The following is a 10,077-nucleotide window of genomic DNA, read 5'->3' as shown; positions in this document are numbered from 1 at the left end:
TGCTGCAATTTTAATGATCATAGAAACTTTTTTTCATGGCAAAAATTTACAGAAAATATTGTAAGAATTTTATTTTATTTTTTGTAAATTTTCTTGTAAAATTAAATTCTCAGGTAATGTTTATTAAATGGTAGAAAAATTTCACAAATAACTTTTCCTAGGGATTTTCCTGTCAATTTTAATCCATAGAAAAAATAAAAAATGTTTAAATTTATAAGTTTAATAATTAAAAGATTTTTAATTAACAAATATTATTTACTAAATTATTTATAAATATATCATTATAATTAATTTTAATTTTAATTTGTTTTAATTTAATTAAATATATAAAATTTTATAAATATGATAAATTAATGATAATGATTTTTAATTTATTGATAATTTATAAAATTTTAAAATTAAAAGTATTTATTTAATAAAACATTATTTTACTAACTTATTTATAAATATTTCATAAATTTTTTTAATTTAAAATATTAATAAATTAAATATTTGTTTTAATTAAATGTATAAATTAATGATGATGAGTTTTAATTTAATGATAGTTTTTAAAATAAAAGTATTTAATAAAAAATTATTTTTTTAGAGTATTAAATATTTTAATAGTTAAAATAATTTATAATAATATAATTTTGTTATTCAATATAATGAATTAATCATTTTTCTAAAGACATGATCTAATTAATATTTAAAGAAAATTTCAAGTCCCACATCGATTGAAAATAAAACAATTAAATAGTATATAAATTGAGACAACACTTACCTTACAAGTTGATTTGAATGGTTGAGTGTTAGACTTATAATCTACAATCTAAGATTTTAAAAGGATATGTATCATATGTTGGAGAATAAATTCATTATGAGCATTTGCAATTTGAAGAATTATTAATAAAATTTATAATAATTTCTTTGATTTTTCGTAAGAAGTTTTCTTGCAAAATTTCTTGTGAAAAAATTTGCAAGAAACTTTCTTGCAAATTTTAAAATTCACAAAAACATATTATCCACAAAGGTATTACCTGGAGATAAAATTTCACAGAAAAATTTATAAAAATAATGTTTGCTATGAATTTTTATACAAAATTTGCATAAAAAAATCTCATGTAATAAGAGAAATTCTAGTAATGTAAGTAATAGGTTCATCCAAACTCGGCCCAACCCAACCCGCTTACACCACTATCAACTGTTTCCAGTTTTGAAAAAATATATATAACATAGTTTTAAAAGTTAAATTTCAACAAAGCATTTATCACCGTTTTTAAATTAATAAAATTAACAAATTTGAATTTAATTATTTAATCCTAACTATTGTTTAGTTTCATGAAAGCATTTATGATACTTTTGAAAAGATGTACCAAAATACAATATTTTTAAAAGATTTAAAATCCCAAGAGAAACTCTTTTAGATTTTTGAATAATTAAAATTATTAAATTTTAAATTACTAACTTAAATCCTACCTATTTCCAGTTTCAAAAAAGTATTTATAATATTTTTAAAATTTGAAATTTCAAAAAAATATTCATAAAAATTTAAAATTAGTAAATTTGAATTCAATTATTTAATTCCAACCATTTCCAATTTCAAGGAAATATTTATAATAATTTAACCCAACTTTCCCAAATTCAAGAAAACATTTCCAACATTTTTCAAAAGTTTAAATTTCAAAAAACTATTTATAAAATATTTAAATAATTAATATTATTATATTTGAGTTTAGTTATTCAATGGAAACGAGATGAAAAATGGAATTTCTTACAATTAATTTTACTTGAATTTAGAAAAGAGATACTTTTAGGAGGGTGTATTGAATTACGATTTTAAAGGACTTTTTTAGTTAAAAAAAATCCTGCAGATTTTAAAAGACTTTGCAGGATTTTGATGACTTTTAAGATTTTGCAGGATTCTACAAGACTTAAAATCGGGATTTTAATGGATTCTGCAAGACTTTTAAATCAGGGTTTTAATGGATTCTGTGGAATTTTGTGAAGTTTTGACATTTGATAAGATTTAAAAAAAAAATTCATACATTCAAATTTAAAAAGAGTCAAAGACAAAAATAATAAAAAAAATAATAATGTCTAGATAAATAATAATAATAATTCTCCATAATATTCTATCCTCTTTTTATAGCATCCACTATCAATTGTAACAATTCATCGGAATCCTCCTAGGTCCAAGCTTCATAGTTTTCTTTCTCTTTTCCTTTTTTCCTTATTATTTCCTTGTGAATCTCCCATTTAAATTACTAAAACAATATATGTTGAAAACTAGTTATATAAATAATTATGGATAAGAGACAAAATCAATAAAATTATATTATTGTTTTTAGAAGCACACTAATCATACAAAATCGAATATATCTTGGCTATCCAAATGACTCAGTCATTATAAAAAAAACATGTAAAAATGAAAATATAGAAACATAAGATAATTTTATATATAAAAAAAAATCAGTATATTCGATACTGATAAAATATTTAGATATATAATTTTTTTATATAAACAGAAGTATTTAAATATAGAGAATATATATATATATATATATATATATATATAGATATATATTATTTTTGTTATATATTATATGATAATTTTTAACGATATTTATAAATGTAAATTATTCTAACAAATATTTTAACAATATTTCCTTTTTTAAAAAATAAGCTAATGAAGGCATAAATCCTAAACCCTAAAAAATTAGATACTACAATGTCTTATGTTAATTTTCTTTTTTTAAAATATAAAAAAATCTTAATTTAACAATATAAAAATAATAAAAAATCATAGTAAAAAAAAAATAATTGTTGAGTCATAAAAGAAGGAGAGATAAGAGTAACAAATTCAAGGGAAGGAGAGAGTTCGCAGTTTTTATGCTGAGAGGGTTCTTCCCGCAAGTAAGATCTATTTTCATCTCATTCTACTCACAGAAACCCTAACAAATTCATCTTATATATATATATATATATATATATATATTGTAGAGATTATGATATCAATTTCATCTTTCACCTTTTTCTTTTCTTGACGTGTGTTATAAAAAAAATTACCACTTAAAAGTTAAAATTTCAAGCATTTTTTTGTGTTATATAAAGGAACAAATTCAACTACATAGAATGAAATAAAGCAAGTCAATTAAAGATAACGAACAGAAAAATAGAGCAAGTTAATGACACTATCATTTACATATCAGAGTTTCACAAAATAGGGGAATGAGATGAGAACAATACTACAATATTATATATGAGCAATAAACAATAGTGTAATATTATTAGTAGAGAAAAAATGGAGAAGACAGGAGCATAGAAAAAAAAATGAAAAACTCACTTGAAAATTCTTAAAACACTTGAAAAATCACTTAAAACAATCCTTCAAAATTCGATAGGTTTGGATGAGATTGTTTTATGAATCTGTATTTATAGATAACACTAGAAAGTCCTTCAAAATCCCTCTCACACAACAATCCTTTAAAATCCTTATATTTTTTAATACTAATGGATTGTTTTTAAGTTGTAAAAAATCTCAAATAAATACCAGTGAATTTTAATGGACTCTTTAAAAAATCTTGAAAATCCAGATTAAATACCACTAGATTGTTTTTAAATGACATAAAATCCTGATTGAATACCAATGAACTTTTTTACTCAAAAAAAAATCTTTTAAAATCTTACGAAATCTTAAACCAATACACCCCCATTAATTTCTTACGATTTTTATCCATTAAAAAATTACACGAACGCGATAAGGATCAAATTTAGATCTTTTCGCATTTACTCCTATCTTTTCCCCTCCACTATCACTATCCTAATCCTGATGGTCTTCTTACGTTCTAAGTTTATCAGACGTATTGTGTCCTTAGTTGTTGGTAAGAAGTTAGTTAAAGGATCTTGCGGGTTGTTGAGAGTTTGTTTTCTCATTCTCTTATTATAAATTCTAATTGTACTCATTGTTTCAATAATAGAATGAATAAGAATTACCCTTTCAATTTCTTCTCTAATTTTACTTGGTTCTTTGTTATGCAATTCTGATATGGTATCAGTGTTTCTCTCGAAGAAGTTCCGTTGCTCCGCTTTGAATTGTTTGAGTTTACTCCATTCTTCTTGATCTATCATTTTTGTGTTCTTTTTCTTCGATATACTTTGTGACGATGCCGAGAAATAATTGAAGGATATTTGGGAAGAACTGGATAATTACAGGCCAACACCTCAGTGTCACTGTTCAATAAGGTGCACTTGTGAGGTTATGCAAAATGTTAAAAAATATAAGGCGGATGATTGCATGATTCGATTTTTGACCAATTTAAATGATACTTTTGCTACGGTGCATTCTAAGAATCTTTTGATGGAGCCACCTGTTGGGAATAAGAGATATTTTCAAGATCCAATCTATTTTATATGTATTCATTACAAAATAAAATACGTAATTTGTGGCGGTTATTTTGACGGTTAAAAACCGTCACAAATTGTATTTCCAGTGTCATTAATAACCATCACATCCACGGTCGCCAAAAATAGTTTGTGACAAAATTTTATAAACGCTGGTTTTGGGGTTAGAAAATTTAATCATGTAGTGTCTAAAACCGCTACAAAATGCATTTTAATTTTGTCTGATTCAACATTTCTAGCGATTTTAAACCGCCTTAAAAATTGCGTTTTCGTTTGACTTATTTTACATTTTATAGCAGTTTAGAACTGCCAAAAACTGTGCCACATGCTGGTGAAAGCATGGCCATTTCTGCAAATCTAACCTACACATGTCCCTTTTGTACTACATGAACTCAAGAAAATAAGCAAATAAAAGTGTGACAAAGAGGCATGGTTGTCAAACTCGCGAGTTAACTCGTAAACTCGTACGAGTCTACGAGTCTAAGGTAGCAAAACTGGTTAACTCGCGAACAGAATCGATTTTTGATAGACGCGGGTGGACTCGGGTAGACTCGCTCAGAATCGCGAGTCTGAGGGCGATTCCACGAGTCAACGTTAGGTTAATTTTTTGCCCCCTAAATGCCCTAAAATGACGTCGTTTCAGCTAGGGCTCCTAAGCACCTCTATTTTCTTCGATCTTTCTCCCTCTGCGAATACGAAAGAACACTACCTCCTCTTTGTTCTTCGATCTCTCTCCCTCCGCTGCATATGAAAGAACACTTTGCCTCCTCTTTGTTCTTCGATCTCTCTCCCTCTGCCGCATACGAAAACAACACCGTCCGACTTCGTTCAATCCGCCCGGTGTCGTCGTTGCAACTTCCGGCGTTGTCCCTGTAGTTTTTGACGAGCTGTTCGTCACGTTTTCCTGCTCCCCACCAGTCACCGTCTGACTTCATTCTATCCAATATCCACCCAACGCTATCCTTGTAGCTTCCGACGAGCTGTTTTTGATTGATAAATTTAGATCTTGTTTTATGTTTTTGACTTGTGGACTTATGTGTTTTGGCCTTTCGGTTGTTCATGTATGGTTAAGATTTGTATTATGACATTTTATTGTTGTTATTTGACTTATTTCAGACTTAGAATGTTGAATTAGTGATTATAATTTTACTTTTATAAAGAAATAGATTGATATAATTATAAATACATATTGATTAAATATTTATTTTTTAGGTTATTTTCTTAATCCACAATTTCAATATGGAGCTGAACATGGATCTGATGTATATCGAGAGACATTTGAAGGGACCAAAAAGGTCATTATGAAATTGGAGAGAAACATGGATGATCAAATTAAAGTTTTGAACTCAGTTAGTAATAAATAGTTATATTTTGTTTTTAAAATTATTGTTATATAACTTTGTATTGATATCTTATATAATATAATGTTATATAGTTGGTGTTGTTTAAAGAGATGGGTGAAACATTTGCTACACCTGAAGCTTAAAGAGCTTGGTCTAGAATGAATCTAGGTAAATGTAGTTTCTTCCTTTCTCAATAAATAAATGTATTTTTTATAAATAATAATTTTTTTTATTGTTCTTTTAAAAAGTTGAATGGTGTGGTTGATGTTTGGTTTATGCTCTCCTAAACTTCAACGTGTAGCTATTGAAGTTTTAAGTCAAACAACTTCAGCCACAAATTGTGAAAGAAACGAAAGTATGTTTAGCTATATTCATACAAAGACAAGGAATAAGCTTAAGTACAAAAAGTTGCCAAAACTTGTCTTTACACATTACAACATGAATTGAAAACAAGGCATCAAATGAGAAAAAGTCAAGAAGAAATTAAAGCAAGTTTCAATCCAATTAATCTTGACTATATATTCCGAGAAGATGATCCATTATCTCCATGGATAAAAGAAAGAGAAAATCCACCTTTAGATGGAGTTCAAAATTCAGAATGGTTGCCTCAAATTGATATAGATTATGAAGATGTGGAAGGTGGAGATAGTCATAATGATGGTGGTGACTTAAGCCCATCAAGTAATAATAGTGGTGATGATGGTGTTGATATTGAAGGTGAAGAAAATGATGGTGAAGATGGACAAAGACAAAATGATCCATATAAGGAGATTTCATATAATAGGCATGACACAAATTTGGTAATTGATTTCACTACTTCTATGCCAAGTATGATTCCTCTTGATCGTTCATTTCTAGTTAATAATAGAGGAGACAATTCACAAGTTAGAGGAGGAGAAAAGAAACAAAATGTGTCATGTAAAGATTCTTCATCTTCTCATATTGAACAAAGTTTTAGTGACTTCAATATTGATGATTCTTCTTAAAGTAGTCAAGGGTGTTATCCACCATCGGTTTATCAATATCCTTATTTTAATGCATACAATCAATATGCAAGCGACCAAATTCCCTCATACCACCAACCATCAATGAATTATAATGATCTTTATTATCAACAACAAAGTGGTGGGTTTTTTTTATATTATTTTTGGGCAAGGAGCCACACAAGGGGATAGTCAAAGTGAGAGTGGCGGTTATGATCATCCTCGTCACTCTACTATGTGGTAATAAGTATCATGTGAGTTAAATTTTTATTATATATAATGTTTTATTTGTGAACAAAACATTCATGCTTTTTATAGTGTTACAATATTAATAAAAAAATTCATATTTTTTCATATTAATAAAAACATCTATCACTACAAGAAAAATGCTAATTTTCGATGGGTAAAATCCATCGAAAACAAGTATAATTCGTCAGAAATTGAGGATTTTCGACGGATATAAATCCGTCGAAAAAAGGGGCATTAGAAAAAAAAATATCCGTCAAAAATACTTTATTCCGTCTGTAATTTTTGACAGATATAAATATAGGAACATCCGTCGGTAATTTTTGATAGATCTTTATTCATTGGTAATTTCCAATGGACATTTCCGTCGAAAATTTCCAGCACATTTCTGTCAAAAGTTTCCAACGAACATTTCTGTCAAAATTTTTTTATGGACATTTCTATTAGAAATAATAAAATTGATTTCCATAGAAAATCCCGTAAAAAATATTTGAATTTTTTATTATAAATTTATTAATGTAATCAATTGACATTATTTTCACCTGTTTAACAATATATATAGATTGATAGAAACTTCATCAAAATAAATTTAAAAGACAACACTAATATTTATATCATAATAATAATCCAACACTAACATATGTTAAACAATTCATAATTCAAACATCATATATAGTTAATTCAAATAGATCTATATTTTTCTAATGCTAACTAATAATCATCATAATTAGGAGAGTCTTCTTGATTTTTTCCTTGGTCATCTTCTTCTTGTTGTTGTTGATGTTGTTCCCCATTTTGTTGATCTAGGTTGGTATTTTGTTGTTGACTAATATTTTGAATGGCGGTTTGTGCTTCTGCGGGTAAGAACTGCAAGACAATTGATTGAAACTATTGCAATTGACGAATAACCACATCATTTTCTGCAAGTCGTTGTTTCAATTGAACAATGTATTCTATGTCATGTGAACTGCTACAAGATGCTTTCCTTTTAAGCTTGAGGCGATTGTTGTGTGTATCTTTAAAATCACAAGCAAGGTCTCTAGCTCCATACAATCACCCCTTAGTGGTCATGTCACCAACTGCATCAGACCAACACTTAGACCTAATTGTATCCTCCAAACTAGGGTCCATAGGATGTGATTCATCAACAGATGATGCAGCCTCAGGCATAGCTCGAGAAAATTTATTGAGAAAATCTTCCTGTTATTCAAACAAAGGCATTGTTTTACTAATCTTGTAAATATGATTAAAATTAACATGGATAATTATTTAAATAACTTACATATGTTTTCTTAGATCTTTCATCAACAAACTCTCCAATTTCTTTTCGCATATGGGTTTGTTGAAAGATCTCATCAATATGCATTGAGCGACCAAATTCTTTTGCCTGCAAATAATACATTGATGGAAAATAAATTAATTTGTTGTAATGTTGTAAAAATATAAAAGAAAATTTTAATCTACACATACCATGCGCTTGACATGATCATGAACTGTAATTGAGTCACCTGTATGAAGAGCCCCACCGTTTTCAGATGCTCGATTTAGTGAGGCTTGTGTAGACTTTAATCGAAAAGTAGCTGAATTCCAATGTTCTACCAGTCGGTTCCACACATCTTGTCTAACCCAAAGTGACCTTTTACTTGCTTTCCTATTTTAAGAACAATATTAGTCAACTACCATTGTTATATAAAAAGTTTTATATATATATATATATAAATTTGCAACTATTCGTTTCCCGTTTAGTTACTTTCCTAGCAATATACTAGTCTAATAGTATAAAAGTATAGATTAAAAGTTGACAATGACATAACCACAATCACAGTTGAAAAACTTAAAAGAAACCACCATAAGCACTCAATAAATATCCTGTAACAATACAATCCAATAGGGATAAAGGGAGTCGCAAGAGAAAAATAAAATAATAAATTTTATAATTGGAGAATAGTTCTAAATTGGAGATGTTGAATTTGAAGCACTAAAAAAATGCACCGAAACCATTCCAACCGTTTTTACGCCCAATGCACCGGCTTGGTCACAGCAAACCGAGATATAAATCCTCACTCGGGTTTACTCGGATGATGTCACTTACACACTTGGAACTCCGATTCCACCGTCAGGTATAACACAGCTAGGTACATGCTTACCACAGCCTTGGCATGCATTACCAAGTCACTTGTGGAGTTCGCTCACTGACTATCCGTAAGTAACCACACACCTTCCCTATTACTTGGTTAAGGGAATAACCCTCGACTTCATACCCCGCTCCAACACTAGCTAGGGACTTAGAAGAGACTCACCCAAACCAATGGCCTATCCAAGCACCAATTTCACCCAAAACTAGTGGCTTATCCAAGCACCACTCTCATCCAAACCAGTGGCCTATCCAAGCACCACTCTCAAGAGACTCTATGTGAGCTCTTCTAGTTCGAAAACATTTTCCCTCTCCTCAAGTCCTAGGCTAGACACATGCCATAAGGCATCACATGCAACAATGCATCATACATCATACATGGCCAATCCACCATCATGCCTCATATGAAAGTACATACCAAATCAAGTTTAAACATTCATAAATATGATTACCAAGCATACATATGAATCAAGCACCAATTTTCATCATATATCATACATATATGAACCAACTACACAACATATAAACAACTCCAACAACATGTAATATGTTCAACACATACTATTCCTCATCATACCACATCTCTACAACTTATTTAACATCATTTGACCATAATACAACTCAAGCAACAATCTTCCAACATACTACTCATCTATCATGTAGGCAACCAACTTAATTAGAAAACAATTTTATTAAACTAAGTCCCCACGTTTAGCCTAGAAACTCACGTTCAACCTCAGTCTTCCAGAGGCACAACTCAGCTCTCACGCTAAGCGTAGGATCCCACGCTTAGCGTCAGCCTTCCAGAGGCACATCTCACTCTCACGCTAAGCCTAGGATCCCACACTTAGCCTCAGAGTTCCAGCAGCATTCAAAATTGTCACGCTAAGCCCCAAAATCCCATGCTTAGCATCCCAAACCTAGAAAATTCATACCAGGAGATGAACAACTCAAATCTCCCAATCCTCTAAATCCATGCAACCCCAAA

The sequence above is a fragment of the Cajanus cajan genome, chromosome 5 (assembly GCF_000230855.2).
Source record: "Cajanus cajan strain Asha chromosome 5, NIPB_CcT2T_4, whole genome shotgun sequence".
NCBI lineage: Eukaryota > Viridiplantae > Streptophyta > Magnoliopsida > Fabales > Fabaceae > Cajanus > Cajanus cajan.
This window is presented reverse-complemented; position numbering follows the sequence as displayed.